Here is a 17,619-nt window from a genome sequence, read left to right as displayed (position 1 = left end):
ATGTATCGGTTAACGTTTTGGTATAGTGTTTTGGTTTTGTTTGATGATTTTTGACACATTTTTCCACGGATTTGTCTAAAACTTGATATTTATAGGTCATGATGGGTTCTAAATCGTGTGGTGATACATTGTATGTATAGGTCCATGTTTTGGCATAGCCCCCGAACAACTGTAACTCCCTATATACGGTATTTTGATGATTTTTGCCACATTTCCTATGAAATTGTCTAAAAATTGGTATTTGTAATGGGTTCTAGAGCGTTTGATAATAATAATAATTTGATAATAATTGGAAGTTGTATTCATAAAGGGTTATAGCGCGGTGGCAGAACATTGAATATTTAGGTCCACGTTTTCCTATAGCGCACATATAACGATACCCACCGATATTTCGTATTTTGATAATTCTAGTAAAATTTACCCACGAAATTGTTCCAAATGTAAAATTTAAGAATATTTGATAGATGAAAATTGTTGAAGTATAAAATTGCCTATAAAGGTCCCCTTTTTTTTTTGATAAGTTTTACTGCATTATGCAAACGTCCTTACTGGTACATAAAGTTTAAAGTGAAACACTCTTGAATTCAGAGACTTTTATATAAAAGTCTTTCCTTTACCCTAAGTTCAGCCCGGCCAAACTAATTTTTTTTACTATTTTTTCGGTGTTCGGAATGAAGGATAATATAGTGCAAAATCGTATTGTTGTTATCCGTGAAAGAAAGAAAAGTGCAGAATGGATGTAGATGAAAATTTTCATTTAGATGCCTCAGAAACGGAAGGAAAGAAAAACAGTAGAATGAATAACACCCTTAATATATATATATATATATAAATATATATTATATATACTTACAAATTTTTCTAATATTATTCAATTTACTTTGTAATGTTTGGACTAACATTTCATTTGTGATGTGGGTTGGTTTGTAACGGTTATTTAAATTTAAGAATTTTATATGAAAATTATTGAAAACGAAAGGAGGAAGCGGATGTATACTTTTTTTTTTTTTTTTTGTAGCCTTTTAATTCAAAATATACATTCATCAGAATTCCAATTTTACGAGGCTTGATTGTGACGCCTCTTTGGTTAAGACCCACCCCTGAAGACATGATTTAGTCTACCATGGTGCTTCCAGTGCCAATTAGATATTCTTACGGAAACACCCCAAAAATTATTAATGCTACCTTATAAATTTACTCAGCCCATATTAAATAATTAATTTTTATATACATATTTTTTTAATTTAAGATTTCACTTATTTTTAAAATTGTTAACATTTGGTTCATTTTTATGTATATTAACATGATTTATTCCATCATTATTTATATTTGTATATATTTTCTTTTTCTCTTTTTAGGCGATCGTATTGAAATTCGTGTTAATTTTATGATTTTTTTTGAATATTTGTTATAAAATTTTTAATTTTGTGTCATGCGATTGACTTCTATTTTGCTAGCATTTTTTTGTGTGTAGAAAGGTTTTATACAGCATACTTTTGTTGAAAAATTATCGCGCCTATAACTCTGCTATAGTTTATAACCGGCTGGACATTAAACGGTAATTGACTTTTTTTTTTTTCTTTTTTAATTCTAGTTTTACCACGTGTGCACAGTAGAAAAACGTGGTTATTGTCGGCAACGCATGGCAGAAGAATACAGGTAGATGCATCAACGCTTGGGAGCATTGATATGTCAAAAAAAATTAAATGTTTTTTCAAATATAAGAAGATTTTTAAATGTTTTCTTATACGACGTCATTCGGAGGTTATTATAATTCGCGTATTTAAACAATTTTTACAAATTTAAATAATTTTTCATTCAAAATTTTCAATTCCAAAATTGGTTTGACAGTTCATTGCCCCAGCAGCTGCGTCGATGCGTCTACCTATATTCTTCTACCATGTCGGCAACGTGTATTTTTAACATGTGCTCATAGAATAAATATGTCCTTCATTGATTTCTACATTTATTTCTTTGATTATTCTCATTGTAAAGATTGATATAAACTGCATACGACATAAACGGCAGTAGATGAAATTATTGCAAATCTGTTTGTTTCGTTCGATGGTTTAATGTTAAAGAGCTTTTGGAATTAAATGCAGAAGCGGGATAAATTGGTGTTACCATCAGTGGGTGATTTTCAGCCGCAATGAAAATTCAATCTTGGTTTCCCAATCTAAAGTATATTGCGACCATCCTTAGATAAAATAAAAGGATTTTACCACAATTTCCTTTAAAAACGATAAAATAACTTGTTTCAATATTTTATAAAACGAATTAAAATGCACTTTTTTTGTCTCTCTTACTCGCGTTAAATTATTAACAAATAATTTACAATGATTAATCTGATAATTCAGCAAAGAATGACTTTTTACTGTGATTAATAATTTCTTACTTTTATTAAGTAATTTCTGTTTGTATTTGAGGCGTTATGGCAAGTTCACTTTGATGTTCTAGCACTTAATAAAACGAAACTTCATTGTGACTTTTGTCGAAGGTAAAAATCCACATGTCTTATTAAGTGTGATGGGATTTCCATTTTATTTTAGCCTTGGTGGATCTTAAGTTTTTTAAGTTGGTGCAGGGAATTTATCAAGAGGGCGCAGAGTATAATGTACCTATTCACATAGATAAACCATGTTTATTCGTGCAATCATTGGACAAAGTAAAAAAAAACTATTTTCATTTATTTTTATTCCATGTAAATATTGTATTATTTTTCGATAAATAGCGATTTGTTTAGCGCATGGTTTATCTTAACTGGTCGTACAATTTATTGTAGAATACAGATTGAAATGCTCTGACATATTTTTGTGGTGTAGTGAAGTCGTATGAAATTTGATCATTTTACAACACTATACATTTCAGCTGTTGAATCTTTGTTTGCGAACAAATAAAATTACAAAGGTTAATAATGGCATTGGTCATAAATATTCACCAAGCAGAATACTAAGGTTAAAAAAGTGTTTCATGCAACAGACAAACAGTGGGTGTAACAAAACATATTCACTTTTTTATTTCCATATTCTTACGCAATTTTCTTAGATTTTGTCCTTTTCTGGCAAGACGTCATTTCAAATTGGTGAACATTGTCAAAATCAGTCCAGCGATTCTTGACTCATAAGCGGAATTACAAAGACCTATTTCTTTTAGATATAGTGTACCTACTTTGCGATATATTCGATACCTTGTCTCTCAGCATCATTATAATGGTCAGAAGTGACCTGTTCGTGTGTTTTTGCATTCGCCGGGATTAAAAATATTCGCAGTTGAATGGAAAACTTCTCATATGCTTACATATAAGTTATGGTCTATTTTACCTGCTAAGTATTGTCTGATGACCATTCAAATTTGTATGCTTTTGCCCAGCCCTATCCTTAAATGTGGCTTGTACAGCAACTGCAAAATCAGGAATATTTCTGTTTTGGTCCAATTCAACCCCAAAATTATTTGCGATCATCTCCAAAAGCAAATTGTCTTCTATTCTGACCCTAACCCCAACTCCATTTTCAATTTCGTGAAGATCGGGCCAAACTTGCAACCTATAGCGTGAATACAAATTAACATGGACAGACGAACGGACATGCATATAGGATAGGGTAGGATCCATATATAGTTTCCTATGTCAGCGACAAATATTTCGAAGTGTTACATAATTTTTGGCCCAATCAAACTTATAATACACCAACACATAGTGTTAGCGGTGAAATAAAAACACGCAACCGGCTGGTTATAATGTATTTTCAAATCTGATTTTATTAAAGAATATTTCTTACTTAAGTGCTACCTAAACTATTCTGACTTAACCTAATCGCGGACACACAATCTTTCTTATATATTCTAAGGGCACGCTGGGAGGGATCTTGTGTCCCAACACTTAAGTGCGTGCTACCTACTGAGCGCATCTCTATCTGTATGTGTGGACTTTATTTATCCTTTATTATTAGTGCACACAAATATATTTTATGGCCGCTTGGAATTTCTAATCGTTAAAAATAGATTACTATCTGCGCTGCCGCAGAGCTACAAGGCCGCAGAATCGCTTACATATGGTTTCTTTTTCTAATATTATTATTTTTAGACCGTTCAAAAATTAAGTCACATGAGAATGTTTCTTAACCTTTTATCTATGTTCTCTGAACACATAGTATTGTAGGATATAACAAAGAATCAAATCTTAAAACCAAATTACAAAACTTTTCCGTTGATATTGCTGACGGCGTTAACACGCAACTTTCGCAATAAACAGTGAAACTTTAAAATTAATTTGAGATATCATGTTTAGATTTTAAGTAAAGTCAGTCTTGATTGAACCGCTAACAAACATAGGCGATTCCGAGTCGGTTTAGCCATCTTTTCGTTTGTCTGTTGTGATCACTCTATCTTTCGAATTAATTAAAAAAGAAGGCTAAAACTTTACAAACATGTTGCAGTTTGGTTCGTAAATGGGTCATGTCGGTCAAGTGTTCGTATGTCCCCCACATAACTGTAAATTTCTAACGGAGTTATTTAAATTTCGGCGCATTGCGAGTGTAACGGGTTTTAGTACTGTGACGGAGCTTTGTCTACATAGGCCCACGTTTTCTTATAGACCAAAAAACAGACCCTTCGATATTCGCTTGTGGCTTAACGTTGTCTATATCGGTCCACGTTTTCGTGTAGCATGCATATAACGGTACTTCCCAATAATCGGTACATTTACGATTTAGATAGCATTTTCTAACAGAATTGTTAAAAATTCTATACATAATGTTTTTAACGGGTTCTATCTCCTGTAGCAGAACAATGTCTATATAGGTCCACGTTTTCTTATGGCCTCCATATAAATGTACCTCCAGATATTCGGTATTTTGGGAAAAATGTTATCATCACTTTTAAAAGTTGGTATAAAACGATCAGACAATTTTAACCCGAACAAACAAACATATTAAATTCGTATTTAACGTTAAAATATAGAATAAAGTTTATTCCATACCTTCTTCCCCAAGAGGTATCTGGAAACCACTCTTTACGTCTGATACAGATGTATTTTATTTCCTCCAAGATTGGTTAATACCTAACTCATCACCGGCATATGATACCTACAGGGAACGGTAGCATAGTTCAGTTTGTTGAAATAGACTACTACCTTATACATTTTCCTTCCTGAGAATTCTATTTCCGGTATTATCAATATTGATGAGATGTAATGTGACTAAGATGGCATAATAACCATCACTAGCTGAAACCAGTGCGCTTAGCTATTGTCAAAAATATCCAGATAATAAAACAATGCTCCTCCAAAGAGTGCTGATTTTTCTCAAAATTCGCGAATTCCGTCATTTGGTCAAGCTAATTTCCAGTATTCTACCACAGTAAGCTCAACTTCACATTGGAATTTGAATTTATTATTACTTTAATTGTTGTGTTCATTGTTGAAAAACCTTCACTTGGCGAAAACAATGCAGTTAAATGAAACTTCGATAGTCAACACAGCCTTTGAACCCTTATTTATAGCATACAGCATATCATTCTTGGTACAATTCTTTACGTAATATTTACTATCATGTGAATTTTCTTGAAAATTGACTGACACGCCACTTTTGCTCTATGATTCAAATCTTGCCCAGGGTAGAAACTTCAATACATAAGTGTCACAAAATATACTGTAAATATGTCTGAACGAAGACTTACATAAGCGCAATACACCAGCGCAAAAATCAGGCAAATATAGATAACATAGAGTAATTTGGAATGTTTTTCGACAAACGTTCTTCTCTAAAAATTGAATACAAAAATGGTGCACAGCTTGTGCCTCTAAAGAAAAATTCAAACATTCCTTGATCTATTATATATGCACCTTGATAAATAAGAAATTCAAACATCCACAAGAATTTAAAACAACCCAATAAATTCAATTGCTGCGTGTGGTATGCTTGATTTAGATTACGGGATGTAATCTTTACTCAGACTGATAAACAAGTGTACCATGTTTGCTTTCCACAAGTGAAATAGCTACGCATGTTTTATGACCTCCCCTAGGATTTATACCGGCATGGTGCACAGACATGTGAACATTTATATCTCTCTATTAAAGGGCTGCAAATGTGACAATTTTCTCTATTTATGCCATGGTGAGAAAACGCTCGTCATGTTGTGCTTTGTTTGATCAAACGCATAACAGTACGTGACATCCAACCAAATGCTCGATGTCGGTCATACTCAAACCCATCGTCATAACATGTAATGACAAATATAAGGGGATGTTGAATAGTGTGTCACACAAAAATGTTATAAAAAATAACAACAAATATGAAACAATTGCCAACGAAAAAGATACAAACGTAACGAAGGCAAAGCGCAATCGCTACCTGTTTTTCCGATATATGAAAAAAAAAAACAGTTTTGTAATAAAGTATTTCTTGGAATTACTAACATATTTCAGGGACTTCTAATTGGCTCACCCGTGATTATTGACGAAACAATCAAAAATGTCAATCTTTATTAAAAAAACCATAACAACCATGACAAATTTTCTTAATAAAAACGCGTTTTGTTCTTTTTATTATGTTGTTTTGCCTCCAGTACTGAGGTGTAAATGAAAACGAGTGCTACTTTATTTCACGTAAACAATAAATTGGGATTGCCTAGTATATTTTCCATTTTTTTTCTATTCATTTGTTGATGTCTATGCATATTTTGTTATTGAATAAGAATCATATCTGCCCTCATCTAATAATAAAAAGAATATTTTTTAATTATTGGTTTGGTATTAAATTTTATATTTACGCGGTGTTTGTTACTTCAAAATTAGAGCAAACACAAAAACACATCCTCGCCGTCGAAAGTAACACACACATCCTCTCTCAATTTAACCCATTAACGCCGACGGGTGCGAAAACGCACCAAAAATAGAGGTGTTTTTTAGCATGCATAGAAACGGTTTCATATTTGATATCGCTTTTATGTTTCTTGGTATATATAGTAGATGGATGGGTCTATTTATTTGACTTTGGCTGTTTTTTCATCAGACGTCACCTACATGATGATAAACGCATCGTCAAGTGCAGGTTTTCCCACATGCAAAAAATAACCCTATAATACAGCTATGGGCAGCCTCGAACGAAAAAGTATAAAACCAACACGAACTCGCAATGAGAATAAGAATCAGTCGTCGATGAGACACCGACGAATGAAGACGTGTGTGACTGCACGCATTGCTACCGTAGATGCACTTAGCGAAACAATAGTTTCATTTGCATTATTTTATTTCAGCTTAACTACATGCCAGAATGCTACAATCATATTTATGGTTAAAAATGCTTTTGATAATATTCAATGCATTTTTGTGGCAAAATAAAAAATATGACGTATTGAGATGTCATTTTAACAATTTTTTAAATGTAAATATTAATATTTTTATTAAGCGTTTCCTGCTTTAAAAGCCTTAAATCTCCATTTTTTATTTAACTACTTTTGTATCGATTATTTTTAAATTAATCAGTGAATTGTTTTTTTTACATTTAAATTAATTTTTTATTTATGTTTTTAGTTGAATTAAAATTAAATTTATATGTTTGTATTTATACAAAACAAGACATTTCCCCCTATAATATGCTAGTACACTGTAATAATAATAATATCATTATGCATTAGTTGGCGCCAACAACTCATGAAATTTCATTGAGTGGACGTTCACTCTCTCGCACCAATACACATTAATTTTTTGTTTTGAGCATCCCTACATATATAAAATATACAAAGAAAATATATAGAAAAATAATATTTTTTAAATATGTATTGGTATGGATCGATAGCCCTTTGCCCTATATTTAACTCATAAAATTTTCAAAATTGTACATATAAACGTCTTTGCATATATACGTGTTGTGCGTTTTCGCACCCGTCGGCGCTAATGGGTACTTTTTTAATAAGAAAAGTATTTTCGGTTAACCATATGTACGAACGCTAATGAAGCGCTCCCAATCAAAATAGCTGTCACACCGTCTGCTCTCTGTCACGATCTCTTTAATGCATCATTTCGCTTAAAAAATATCTGAAGAGATTATATATATATATATGGGAACAGAGTTTCAACAAGTGTCGTATTTGCTCCAGGATAAATTCCGTTGAATGTACCAAAATCCAGCCAACTTGACCTAAAATTACATATTTGGTGCACAATAAATATGAAATTGTATGAAGAAATATATGGAATCTATATTCAAATCTTAACCGATCTCGATGAAATTTGTCAGAAATGTTTTTGAATTATATTTGTGCACATTACGAATGTGAGGGACTTAAACCCCAAATCGGATGAATCATATATATGGGAGCTATAACTATATCTATACCGATTTTCACCAAATTAGAAGTACTTGCTTCAGGGTTGAATTCACTCGGATGTGTCAAAATCCATCCATATTGGATACATATTAAACATGTGCCGCACAATAAAATTTAAATTGGACGAAAATATATATGGGAGCATCGAAATATGAACCGATTTCCAGATATACTTCTAGACCGAACCTGGCTGCGTGTACCTAAATGATTTGATTCGGACGGATTTTACGCATTTGTATTGTATTGTATTGTGCACTACTTATGTATTGTGCACTACTTATGAAATCGGACGACACCTTGTATGGGAGCTATATTCAAATCTGATCCGTTAATTACAGTTACCATAGATTTTCAATTGGATGATTCTTTCTCTTTTTATAAGGTAAAATATTTTCTTTGTATCAAATGACATTACCCTCTTAGTCATAAGACTGACGTTGCAGAAAAGCGAAAAAGAGACATAAATAAAATTGGTCGTTTTGTATCATGTTTTCGATCTTTTATGTTACTTTTCCGACTTACCAACATCCAGCACGTATATTCGAATATATATTGTAAATTTGTTAAATTAAGCTATTTAACTACTATAAAAAGTATAGTATAGTAATAAATAAATCTCAAATCCCATTAGCGTTGCTATATTCTCAAACAAATTTGCTCCAATATTCATAATTAGAAAAAGTCAAAAAGCAGTAAGTTCGGCCGGACCGAACTTTGAATACCCTCCACCATATGAAACAAATTAGGAAATTTTCAAAAAAATTTAAGATATCGAATATCGGAAGGTGCCGATATATGGGGCGATATACGATATTGTGTACCTATAAAGACAATTCTCTTTCAGAGGGTATAGTACTCACAAGGAACTCATTGTTTTGATTTTCAGACAATTCCATCGAAAAATGTGGCTAAAATCATCAAAATATTCAATTTCGGCGAGTACCGTTATATGGGGACTATACCAAAACGTGGACGGATATATATCATTTTCAATACCAACCATCCTAGACACAATACAAATTTTTCTGCTAAATTTTGACGCTGTACGTCAAATAATGGGGCTGTATCTTGATTTCAACTGACAGATAGACAGACGGACGGGCATCGTTAATTCGACTTCGAATTTTGTGCTAATTATGAATATATATACTCTATGGGGTCTTCAACGAATATTTAGGGATGTTACAAACGAAATGATAAAGTTAATATACCCTCCTTTCCAAGGTGGAGGGTATGATAACGTGCAACCTTTGGAACATGTATTACTTCATTATTTTTTAATATTATCGTCTAATTTTTGAGTAATTTTATTAAAATTCCAACTTAATTCATGTATTTTCCTTTACAATGCTATTAATTTATTAAAACATTTTCTAGTACTAAAATTGTACTCAGTAACGCCGACGGATGCGAAAACGCACCACCCCTGCACGAGCAAGGGGTAGAGATAGGGGGCTGAATTTTTGTGCGCGGAATATGGCATCCTCCCCTAAGTTTCAACATTTTTCTCCCACAAACAAGGAAGCCGGCGTTAATGGGTTAGGCACACGTACACAAATAACACACAATTATGACGACGACATGGTTCGATGTCATCGTCGACACCATGCATTTATGGAGAACACCAAATATTCGAGTCAGCCATGCCACGATCGAACCTTAGACAATGACACACATGAATCAAAATGGGGGATGTTGTTGGTTGTCATTGCCGACAAAGTCAGTGTGAAAAAAGCATAATTCATACAATTCGTCTTGTGCTGGTCTTTACTAAGAGAAATTATCATAAGTAGAACTTAAGAATTATTTTAAATAAATAAAACAGTGTAGTAACAATAGTCAAACGGTGCGTATATTATTCCGCGTACATCTGGTCCATCGAGCATCAACCTAAAAAATAATAAAAGAACCAACAAAATAAATGAAACATATAATAATCTAGGCAAAACTGAAACTATTATTGAGAATCAAAGAGACATAGTCGACATTCTGGTGAAAATTAAGCAGCAGCAGAAAGATACAATCCGCATGTCCATAATGGAAAGAACTGCTAGAGGAAAATGGGATATTTTCCTAAAAAATCACGAGATTTTGATATCGAATCCTTCCAAATATTATTATTACGAAAAGGATATATACGGCTACACCTGAGAAGTGATGCGGGCAATTAATAATTAATTAACGAAATTCAAACCGCAGAATTAAGATCCCAAAAAATTGCTATTGGAAGAATTAACAGAAGCTGAAGAAACTGGATCAGAGAATAAAATAGTGGAGGTAGATAACAAAGATGATAAAGGAATTTCTCTAGTATGCAGAGTCAAAAAGAGATTTCGGCGAAAGAAACGGCGGTGATGACGAGAAAAAACGACGGGGGGCTTCAAATCTGGGCAAAATGGCGTCAGACAAAAGGGATGTGACTGTGGGGTCATACTCCCATGAGGACGATTCGTTTGAAAGCTCGGCATCGACCAAGACCGAGTTAGAGGCTAGAGGGATCATACGAGATATGGAATATACCATGATAATGATGGATAGACTATGGAGGAGGTAGAGAACGCATTTAACTTAATCGAAAAAATTGTGACGACTGCGAAAAGATCCAGAAATTCATGAACAATGGAGACGACTGTTAATGAAGAAGTCCAAAAGGTTAGCAGCGAGCAGTGAAGCTCAGTCAAAAATAGCAGAAAGGGTGGAGCAGCCGTACAGCATCATCAATAAAAGGGAAATTGGAGTTCCCACATTCAGTGGCGATATAAGTGAATGAGAACCGTTTCACGATCTTTTCAAGAGCCTAGTGCACGATGCACCGTACTACACCAACGTGGAAAAATGCATAAGCTAAAGGCGGCGGTAAAAGGAGAGGCGAGTCATATAATACAACATCTAAGGACGCAGAATAAAACTTATGAAGAGGCGCTACTGTTGTTGAAAGAAACATACGAGAATCGGAAGGTGCTATTAAATAAGATGGTGACATTTTGGATCAGCCAACAAGGGATAGTGAGTCCACCAAGAGCGTGAAGCAGATGCTGGACACAACAAAGAATAGCATTCAAGGCCTTAAATCCATCAACCGTATAGGAAAACACCAAAATATTTTTCGCAAGGGTCATTTTAAGGAAATTTGACAGAAATGGATTAAGGCTGTACAAACAGCAAGTAAGAAAGCCAAGAGAATATATAAATAAAAAATTTTGGAACAACAATATTTGACGTTGTCTTTTACGGCAGGCGAATCTTTTACGGCAAACAATGAAATAAAATTCGAAAAAAATGTATAACAATGTAATGGATTAAGACACAAAATGCTAAAATGCAGAAAATGTTTATCCATGACATGAAATGATGGAAAACGAATATGCTACTTCGGTCTGAGTCATAGAATAGATAACAAATGTTTCAGCAACAGACGATGTGATACGTGCAATGAAAGACATAATTCGCTACTACACGTAAACGTGTAGAAAGACAGATCATTAGTGCCCAGCCAGAGTCATTTGATATCAATACAGAAGATTGGAGCAACTGTTCATTAGCTGATCCCTTGTTTAATAAGTCTGACAGAGTGTATGTAATCATCGGCGGCAATCTGTATTCTGAGATCATGGAAGAAGGCCAAAGAAAAAACAAAGAACCCTCTGCAAAAAACCCAAACTTGGTTGGATTTTGTCTGGAAAATCCCGAATATATCATACAACTGTGAAAAAGGTTTTGGGAGCTAGAGGAAGTGGAAAGAGCAGCGGAGATGTCAGTTGAAGATAACTGGTGTATGTATGAGGAATCACCCTTGGTAGAAGATGATGGCAAAATAGTGGTGAAATTACCGCTGAAAACGGACAGGTCACTACTTTCAATGGAGAAGAAACTACGCCGTAATCCTGAACTGCGGGACTTCTACAGAAAATTTATGAAGGAATACGAGGAATTGGGTAATATGGAAAAGGTGCCAGCAGATGCTGAGGAAAGATTTTACCTGTCCCACCAATCTGTAATACACGAAGGACATTATGTGTACAGGGCCCAAACAGCAAAGAGATATATTAGATATCATCAAATCTTAAATTTCGTGTCAGAAAAAGGAAACAATGAGGTGCTGAAAATTGAGGATGACGAGTCTATAAAAACGTTAGCCGTTTTATGGGTTTCAGTCAGAGATGAATTCAAATTTGAAATGAAGTTCTAGGAAATGTCGGAATGGCTGACACCAGTGACATTTATAGCAAAATTGCTGATGCAGAAGTTATGCTGGGATGAAACAATTCCAGCAGAGATAGCAGCAGAATGGAAGGAGTTCTTCAACGCGATTCCAACTCTGAATGCGCTATGGATGCCACGATGGTTGTCAACAGCAAGAAATGAGTTCTTTAAACTGAACTGTTTCTCGGATGCGTCGGAAAAAGCTTATGCGGCTGTGGTATATGTTAAGTGCAATGGTAACGAACATTTACTGACATCAAAAGCGAAGGTGAATCCAATTAAGAACAGAAAAACTTTGCCGAAGTTGGAGCTTTGTGCATATATTGACATATCTGTTAAAACGGTTTGTATGTAACATGCGACATAACTTTACAATTAATGCATGGGGCGACTATACAATAGTTTTGAGTTGGATAAATAACAGAACTCCAATAGATTCATCCGAAACAAGGTGGATGAAATTAGCGAACAATGGAGCTATGTACCAACTAAAGAAAATCCAGCCGATCTTGGCTCTAGACGAGTATTATCTATAGAAGGAGACAGTATTTGCTGGAGGGTCCTACATGGCTCCAAAAACTTCGGAGAAATGGCCGTCAATTTTACAACAAGAGCGACAAGTATTAGTAAATACAGCTGAGAATAATATAATACATTTTTGGACGCAATAACGGTCTAAGCTAAGGAGAGTTGTTGCCTACGTTTTGCGATTTGTTGAAGGAAACCAAATTCGTTAACACTAACAGTTGTAGAATTGGAGAAGGCCGAAAAGGCAATAATTCAACGCCCAAAGAACGATGAGCACTGAAAGACGAGGAGTTAGTAAGCAGAAACAGCGGAATTGCAAGTGTATATCCGTTTCTTGATAAAGACGGCATTATAAGAGTTGGAGGTCGGCTACATGATACAAATATGCAATTTAACCAGCGACAAAGATCGCACCTGGCGGAGATATTAGTGCCTGTTAGCATACATCAACACTCCATGGAGGTAACAGGAATAAAAAAGGAGTAATATAACGGGATGTAATCTTACTCAGACTGATAAGCAAGTGTAGCATGTTTGCTTGCCACAAGTGAGATAGCTATGCATGTTTTATGAACTTCCTAAGATTTATGGCGGCATGGTGCACAGGCATGTGTACATTTGTATCTCTATATTTCTCTCTCTCTCTTACACTTTATGCTAGACTAGGTTAAGGAAAATTATCATAAGTAGAACTTAAGAACTATTTATATGAATAAAGCAATGTAGTAAAAATAGTCAAACAGTGCGTATATTATTCCGCGTACAGGTATAATGATAATTTTAGACATATTTTTTAATGGTTAATCTAAGATTAGGTTTTTGTGTGTGAACTTGGCCATAGGTTCCTACCTTTCTGAAAATAGGTCAATGTAGGTTCCCGTTTTGGATAAACCCCAGAAATATACCTCCAGATATTAGAAACATTGATGGTTGTACCCAAAATTTCGAACGGATTGTGAAAAATGTCATATTATTCCCTAATTTTAAATGTGGGTTGGTTACTGGTTGTATTGCTTGACTAAAGCCAGTAACCAAATTATTAAGTTAATTTTTGAAGTGAATTATTAAACAAATTTTAATTTTCGTTATCGTTAAAAAAAAATTGAGAAAAATGCATATTGTAATATCGCACACACTTTGATCATATACGTTAAAATACATATAAACCTTACCTTTTTTAAAAATCGTGTCACTTAACCCAAAAAAAAATCAATGTTATTATGAGGAATCGGCATATTTGATTCTGGACTCTTCGATTTTTATTGTGTTGAGTATTCATGGCGACACCATGTATATTCGTCGATTCTGATCTGTACATAAAATAAATAAATTATCATTATTATTTATTTTGTTATTGTCAAAGATTTATTCAGATGATTTTTTAATTTTATATAACTCTCTATTAAAGAGAGCAAAGTTTCCATATATTTGCTGATCGCTATAAATATGATGATTTCATCCCGGCGAAAGGAACGATTATTTGGCTTTTTAGCTTTAACGACTTTGATGAAAAGCACGCTACATAAGTGTCGAGCATTCATAACTGAATGAGAATCAAACTTACTTGTCTTTTCCAAAATCATTATAACGAAATATTTCAAAGACTACCACCACATTTTCAATTAAGAACTCACCGAGTTCTGCAAATTGAAGAAACATTTGGGATAGGCTTTCTGGTGGTCATTGGAAATGCTTTATTTATGAATTGAATATGACGAAGCTCGAAAGCTACATACAAAATGTTGCTATCCAATACAAAATTACCCAAAAGAAATTGTAAATGAAACTCAATCTTCGTCATAACAAACGAAACAATCAACAATTAAGTTGCAAAGCAAAACAAAATTTTGCATTTTGACCATTCATAAGAAATGATGATCTAACTTCTAATAACAATTTTAAAACCCGTAAACTTTGTCTTTTGATATTGGTATCGGTTCCGAAAAAGTGAACGGTCATTGCAACTTAATTGTTTTCTCTTAAAAGAAATAGAAAATCAATCAATCAAAAAAAAAGGTGACAGGTTGCATCCTTTTTTCAGGCTCAAAGTCTTCAACTAAAAGAAAAATTCTAGAGTACTTTATTGAATTGCACCGTAAGGAGATATAACGCAGCGGCATTAATTTTGAAATCTGTAGAATAAATATTTTATTACTGATAATAATTTTTTGTTCCTTCCTGCTAACACCGCGCAATACTTCGATTTATCAATCAACTCCCGAAGATTGCATTAGCCTAAATTCTATACATCTATGTCTAATAGCAGCTCAATGAATCCTTAAAATTTATAAAATTATATTTCCATTAGAATCTTCTGAACTATAAAAAACGAATTTTCGTAAATTAATTCACTACTGTCTTCTGCAGATTGGGTCTCTCTATGAACTTGCAAAAGTTATACTGAATTTTAATTTATAATCGAGAAATTTTATGAAAAGTTAAAAATACATAAATGAATGTTTCCAAAAATTAGAACCGGAGTTCAAATAAGTCGCAATGGATTACATCTGAGTTGATGAGTTTGAAGAACTCGAAAAATAAGCTTAAAATTTAAAAATCGGGATCTGGCTCTGACTACGCTAATTATTCTGTTTCAAGGTCTAAAATTCAAAACAAGATATGTTAATGATACAGAAATCGATCAGTGCTTTCCAATTTCTTTTGGTCATATATGACCATATGACTTATTTCAACTTGATCAAGTAAATAGTCCATATTTCGTTTATAAAAAAATAAAATTTTATTATACCATATTAGCTATTCCAATAAAATATTGTTTAATAATTCTTTACAATTTTTACTCTCCCCAAAAATATTAGTTCAATTTCGATAGTGAATGAGAAAGTTTCTAATTTTTTCTAATTTCCTTTTGATTCACATATATCTATAAAAAATTATTGATTTTTGGCGGGCCACTTATTAATAATTTTTATTTAAACCATTATCTCAATACCTTAAATATGTTGTAGTTATTTTGATATATTTAGGTATTGCAATATACCACGGCTAATAGGCTCCTCAAAAATATTCTATAAAAATCCACGTCTCGAAGGCTCTTCAGAAAATATTTTTTTAAAAAATCCACGTAACGAAGGCTCTTCAGAAAATATTTTTAAAAAATCCACGTATCAAAGGCTCTTCAGAAATATTTTTTTTTAAAAATCCACGTAACGAAGGCTCTTCAGAAAATATTTTTTAAAAAATCCACGTATCAAAGGCTCTTCAGAAAATATTTTTTAAAAAATCCACGTATCGAAGGCTTTTTAAGAAATATTCTCTAAAAAGCAACGTCTTGTAGGCTCTTCAAAAAATATTCTATAATAAGAAATAGGTAAAAAACTTTTTAAGTTAAAAGGTTTTACGTGAAATATACATTGCAATGTTTGAGATAAATGTACTAAAAACCAAAAAATAATAGACTTGACTAAATAAAACCGAGGGGCACTTCAATTGCATATGCATATTATAGAGAATTGACGTGCCCCACGGTTTTATTTTAGTCAAGTCTATTACTTTTTGGTTTTCAGTACATTTATCTCAAACATTGCAATGTATATTTAACATAACCTTTTAACTTAAAAAGTTTTTACCTATATTTTATTTTATAGTTTTTAGTTTTTATTTCGCATTCTGTTTAATTCATATTTTATATTTTTGTCCATTTTGTTCCCACGAGTAATGGACATTTAAACGGTTGACAATTTAGCCACCCACGCCCCACACATCCTTACACGATACAAAATCTTGACTTGGGGGTGGAATCAGGCTGGATTAATCAGATACCAGAATTTCAGATGCATTTCTAAATTTAAATGTTATTATACGCCATTTAGTGGCTGCGCCATCTTAAACCGAATTTGAACTTGTATAGTAAAATTATGTTCTTTTCTGTCATGCCCTTTTATTTAATAACCAACTATTGGTGGAATAGATAAAAATTGTTATCAGCCATTTGGTAGCGGCCGTCATCATGGATTTCAATTTTTAAGTATATTGTATTCTGCTTGTTGACCCTTTCATTTGATACCCATATTGATGGGATTGATAAAAAAATTAATATAATCTTTAAAATCAACGTCTTGTAGTCTCTTCAAATATTCTATAAAACTCCACCCTAGAAGGTGTTGTTTGTTGAGATTACAATCGTTTATTGAAAGAAAGAATGCGCTTTTACAATATTCATACTAAATACATGAATGCAAAAAAGTACTGTATACAGGGATGTTAAACGAACAGTGATGGTACATATTATTCTCCTACGTTTACACATCCAATAAATTGACCCCCTTCTCATATTTTCAACATTGCAAAGTAATAAATTTATACACAACAATACTTAAAATTCGTTTCATTAATTACTTAAACTCATTAAATTCCGTAAATTACATATCTTATGCTTTTGTAATGGCTTTGTGAGAACATCCGCAAGCATCAACTCCTTTGGACAATATTCATATACAACAGCTCCTGACTGACACAAGTCTCGCACAAAATAACTTCCCGTCGATACTTCTCGGATTAACCTTCTCGTCTTGGAGTATTTTCAAGCAGCTTTGATTA

At 33.2% G+C, this 17,619-nt stretch overlaps 1 protein-coding gene across 4 annotated transcripts in view; it reads right to left on the bottom strand.

Annotated features, from left to right (window-relative positions):
* LOC101899591 (tyrosine kinase receptor Cad96Ca) overlaps positions 1 to 17,619 on the bottom strand; it is a 569,779-nt gene that overhangs the window by 409,697 nt on the left and 142,463 nt on the right. The gene's annotated exons all lie outside the window — the stretch shown is intronic.

This window comes from Musca domestica, unplaced genomic scaffold, assembly GCF_030504385.1.
Source record: "Musca domestica strain aabys unplaced genomic scaffold, Musca_domestica.polishedcontigs.V.1.1 4, whole genome shotgun sequence".
NCBI classification, from domain to species: domain Eukaryota; kingdom Metazoa; phylum Arthropoda; class Insecta; order Diptera; family Muscidae; genus Musca; species Musca domestica.
The sequence above is the reverse complement of the archived record's forward strand: the minus strand, read 5'-3'. Positions and strand labels throughout refer to the sequence as shown.